Here is a 6,000-nt window from a genome sequence, read left to right on the forward strand (position 1 = left end):
TCTTGACATGAACTGAACTTGACATTTGCCAAATTAATTTCTCATTTTCTCTCCAGAAACAAGAAACGTTGCTAATTTGTAGCATATTCACAGCATATACCAACATTTATGCAATTACATAACATATGGCAAATGATAAAATGGTCTATGGGATACTATATTCAAAATGAACACTCATTCAAATAGAACTTAACTATTCAATTCAAGTTAAGTGCCTATATGTGATTTCAGCAAAATACTTGGTTCTGAACGTATTTGTTGTTGTTCTTATTCTTTATTTTTCTAACTCCTTGTCAGTGAGGCAGATTTGTTCAACTGTGATCAATGTTCACATAAAATTCATGTATTTTCATATAAATGAAAGTATAAGGATAAACAATAAGAAATTATAAAATAATTGAAAATACTATGGGGATTCTTTTTTCTTTCTTTTTTCTTTTTACAAAGTAAAGCATATTTCTGCCTAGTGGTGTGTGTGTGTGTGTGTGTGTGTGTTTAAGGAAGATACTATATTAAACTTATGGTTTAAAATAAATTCTGAGCATTATGCGGGGCAAAGTTTAGAAAGAATAAAGTCTGAAAGCAAAGGAACCAAGAAGATAGATATTTGAAGAAACCAGGTAAGAGATAAAAGATGGTAGTGTATTGTATGCGTGTGTTGTAGTACATAGAAAACATTTATAGATTTAAGAGTAGGAATGTTTTGGGAAAAGATGAAGAGTTAAGTTTTGACATGATGGCTTTCAGATGGCTAGATTTGAATTTACTAAGCTAAAACAAACAAAAAACATTGTGTTAAGTTGGTATAAATTGCCAAGGAAAAAAATGTGAGTGTGAGTTTTGTCTCTAATGCATGATTTTAGTCACTGAGCATAGGTGAGGACACTTAGGCAAAAAGAGTGAGACTCTCTTCTATACTGTGTGAATTCTTTCCTCAGAGTTTTCAATAGTAGTTAAGCTGCTGTTCATAGCTTACAGACCAATTTACATAGACTAATAAGTGTTCTGCAACACTGTAGTATTGGTTATTTGATATTCTGATCTAATTAAACAAAAGAAAATAAACCAAAGAACTGCCATTCCAAAATAAATTGCTTGTAAGTGACATACTTGAAGCTACCCTGTCTTGCTAAAGAATTCATTAGACCATGTACTTTATCTTGTGAAATTACTTCTTAATAATTTACAATTTAGTTTGATTTATATATATGTAAGGGGAAGGAATGCTATTTGGCCATTTCAAAATATCTCATCATTTCTGTTTCTGAAATATAGGTAGACTGTATCAGACCGAGCTCTATAGAACACTTATAAACCATGGGAGACATTTTAGAAAGCAATCATTTATAGGCTTGTGTGAAAAAAGAAACACACACACACACACACACACACACACACACACACACAAACTAAAAGAGAAATATAAGAGAACCGAGGTCGAATATTTGAGAATTCTTACTTGAGAATGCTCCCTATGCCACAGGTGTCAGAGAAGGAAGCTGGGAACTCAAACAAAATGCCCTGGTTTTCTTGCAATGGTAGCAAGATATTAAAATTAGGGGTTGTCAGAGCAACTGAAAGGTGAAGATGAAAATTATATAAAGAAAGGAACTGTAGATGGAGAAGTCCCAATATTTATATAAACTCCACTCACTTTAAAAATTTTTTTAAATGTTTATTTATTTTTGAGAGAGAGACAGAACACAAGCAGGGGAGGGGCAGAGAGAGGGGGAGACACAGAATCCCAGGCAGGCTCCAGGCTCTGAGCTGTCAGCACAGAGCCTGATGTGGAGCTCAAATTCATGGACCGTGAAATCATGATCTAAATGGAAGTCCGACACTTAACCAACTGAGCCACCCAGGTGCCCCTCCACTCACATTTCTTGACTGATCTCATAAACTGTGCATTTATAGGGGAGAATCCAATGAGCTAGTATACTGAGTGAAGATTCCAGCTTCTAAATATTGCTGGGGAAACCAAGTTACAGTTTTAGTCCAGCCAAGCTTTCTTCCTAGAACCAAATCATGCACTTCAGGAAAAGATAACCAAATATATTACTACTCACAATATAGTGGATAAGGTTAAAAGAATACCACGCTTGTTAAAAAATAGGAAAGGGCAGTATAACAATACAAAACAACCTAAAGGTAACTGGGGTGTTGGAATTACAAGACAAGAATGTGAGAGTAATTACTGAATGTTTTTTACTACTTAAAGGTAAATATAAATCATAATTAATGAATGGATATCATGAGAAGAAAAACTAAAATAGATGATAGATGATAGAGAGAGAGATGATAGATGATAGGTAAGTAGATATATAGATAAATGATAGAAGATAGGATTCTAAAACTAAAATATGCAATAACTAAAAGAATTAATGTATTGGTTTGGCTTACCACCAGATTGGAGGTGGCAGATGACAGGGTTGGTGAATTTGAAGATGAAGACTTTCTTCAAAAAAAAATAATTAAAAAAATTATGAAGATAATTACAGTGACATACAGGATAATACCAAGCTACCTAATATAGATATAGATATAGATAGATGATACAGATGAGATAGATAAATAGAGATAGAGACAGAGATAGATAGATACAGATATAATGAGTCCCAGAAGGATAAGAGTGAGTGAATGGGACAAAAGAATATTATAAAAAAATCATTGACTAAATATTTCCAAAGGTCTATTTTAAAACCGCATTAGTTTACAAGTCTAAGAGAGTCCATCTCAAGAAGGAATTAAACAAACAAAAAGCATCCCTAAGCTTATCATAGTCAAACTGTTGAAAACAAAACAAAACAAATGAACAAAAAAAGGATTACAATCTTGCATACTTCCAGAAAGCTGAGAAAGAAAAGCAAAAGTCATTCACCTATTCACCTATTAATTCACATTAACAATATCGACATCTAGGGGCACCTGGGTGACTCAGTCGTTAAGTGTAGGCTCTTGATTTTGGCTCAGGTCATGATCTCACCATCTGTAAGTTTGAGCCCTCCATCAGGCTGTGCACTGATGGTGCGAAACCTGCTTGAGATTTTCTCTCTCTTTCTGTCCCTGTGCTCCTCTCAAAAAATAAATAAACAAACATTAAAAAGAATAATATTGACTTCTAATCAGAATAATGGAAACTAGAAGTCAAAAGAATAAAATATTCAAAATACTAAATTTAAAGAAAAAATCAACCCTGTGTTCTATATCCAGAAAAATCATTTTTCAAAAATAAAGGCAAAAAAAAATTTTTCATATAATTCTAACTGTAAGAATTCAGTTGTATATTGTAAAATGAGCCAAGGGAAGTTTTTCAGGCTGAAGGAAAATAATACAGGGAGAAAACTCAAATCTTCCTCTGGAAGAAATGATGAGCAATAATAGACATGGGGAATTTAAAATTTCATTATTGTATTTTTTTAATGTGTGAACATAATATATGTGACAATAACTACACAAAGGACAGGGCAGTAAATTGAATTGTACTATTAAATGGTTCTTACATTTTATGTGAGGTAGTAAAATATTAACTCTAAGCAAACTTGATAGGTTAATGATGCATATTATAATCCTTAGATCAGGCACTGAAAATAAGGCAAATAAGTATAGCTTAAAATTCAATACAGTAATTAAAATACAATACTATTTTTTTAAAAACTAGCCTAGGAAAAGGAAAGAAAACCTAGGAAAAAAATAAGAGGAAAAATGGAATATAAATAAAATGGTAAATCTAAAACCAACTAAAACAATGATTACATTAACTTTAAAAGTACTACACTTAAAAAAAAATAGTGTTTATTTTTGAGAGACAGAGATAGAGAGACAGACAGCACCAGATGGGAAGGGGCAGAGTGAGACGGAGATACAGAATCTGAAGCAGTCTCCAGGCTCCAGTCTCTGAGCTGTCCGCACAGAGACTGAGGCGGGGCTTGAACTCACTAGCCATGAAAACATGACCTGAGCCGAAGTTGTATGCCCAACCATCTGAACCACCCAGGAGCCCCACTTTTTTTTCTTTTTCTTTATATCTTTTCTTTTCTTTTCTTTCTGTTTTTTTGTTTGTTTGTTTGTTTGTTTGTTTTGAGAGAGAGAGAGAGAGAGAGAGAGAGAGAGAGAGAGACGGGGCGCAAGTGAGCAAGGAACAGAGAGACGGAGAATCCCACGAGGGGCAGAGAAAGAGAGGAAGAGAGAGAGAGAGGAGGGGCTTACCCAAGGCTCGTGTTTTACCCAAGGCAGGGCTGGTGTTCACCCAATTAGGGGCTTGAGCTCACCTGATTAGGAGCTGGAGCTCACCCAAAGTGGGGCTCGAGCTCACCTGATGTGGGACTTGAACTAATAAACTGTGAGATCATGACCTGAGCCTAAGTCAGATGCTTAACGACAGAGCCACCCATGCATCCGAAAAAGACTATACTTTTTAAACAAAAATATAGAACCCATGTTGGAGAAAGATGGCGCCTTTATTCTCTTTGGTGTATACTTTACGTCAGTTCTTACTATTGACCAAATATCTTCTATTTTATTACTATGCCATACCGTGCCATGCCTGTTCAATGAACATTAGTATTGGTAACCAGAGCCTGCTCTATTCCTGATCTTTGAATTTTGTAGCTTGTGAAAATTATTCGCAGATCCATGGTCTTTATCAGTCTTACATTGTAAGTTGTATTAGGAGTTTTTAGTTTTCTGTGTTATATTTGTACAAAGATTTTAGTAAGAATTTGGAATTGATTGCAATACAGCCAGTTCTATGTATATCATTTGATCCAAATATTTCAGCCTATTATGATTTTATTTTTCTACAACTTATATAATCAATACATTTTATTTTATTAAGGATAAATGATTTAACAAACACTTTCTCATATTTTCTTAAAATATTTGCCTATATTTTCCTGGTTTTAAGGTATAATTTTCTGCATTTTTAAATTTTATTTTTAAAATTTTCATTCTAGAGGGAAATTCGAGAGAGAGAGAGAGCATGTACACAAGTGGGGAAAGGGGCAGAGAGAGAGAGAGAGAGGATCTTAAGCAGTCTCTATGCTCAGTGCTCAGTGGGAAGACTGATGTGGGGCTCCATCCCACAACTCTGGAATCATGACCTGAATGGAAATCAAGACTCAGATATTCAACTGAATGAGCCACTCTGGGGCTCCAGGTATAATTTTCTTTAAATTTAGATTGCAAAATTCTGGATTTTGTATTAATAAATGTAAATGATTTAGCCCAGAAATATGTGCTATCAATATTACTATTACTTTCCACGTATGTTATATAGTTTTAATTTAATTTGCAATTGTGTGAGGAGATAACCAGGCAGATGTTTAGATATATACTTGGTATATCAATCTCTGTCCCCCACTTCACCAAACATCTCCTTAATGTTATCCCAAATATAGTAGACAATGTGGACAGGTTAGAGTAATGGCTAAGTGCACATACTCTATAACCAAAATGCCTATATTTGCATCCCACTCCACCAATTGCTGGAAATGTGGCAGATAGGAATTAATATATTAAATATCCATGGTCCCTCAGAGGACAGATAGGATAACTCTGAAGTACTTGCTCTAAATGATCACCAATGTCCTCTGCAACTCTCAGTTACCTACCATGGTAACTGGATTAATAATCCCCCTTATTGGCTTCTTTTCATTTTCTGTCTCAATTACCACCCCTTTTGCCATCATTTCTGTGGATGACTTTTTATTTTTTTTTATTTTTTTTTTTAACGTTTATTTATTTTTGAGACAGAGAGAGACAGAGCATGAATGAGAGAGGGTCAGAGAGAGGGAGACACAGAATCCGAAACAGGCTCCAGGCTCTGAGCTGTCAGCACAGAGCCCGACGCGGGGCTCGAACTCACAGACTGCGAGATCATGACCTGAGCCGAAGTCAACTGCTTAACCGACTGAGCCACCCAGGCGCCCCTGGATGACTTTTTAAATAAATTATGTGAATTATTATATTCTCTCACTTCAGTATTTCTTTTTAGACAAATTT

Source organism: Panthera uncia, chromosome B1 (genome assembly GCF_023721935.1).
Source record: "Panthera uncia isolate 11264 chromosome B1, Puncia_PCG_1.0, whole genome shotgun sequence".
Lineage (NCBI taxonomy): Eukaryota > Metazoa > Chordata > Mammalia > Carnivora > Felidae > Panthera > Panthera uncia.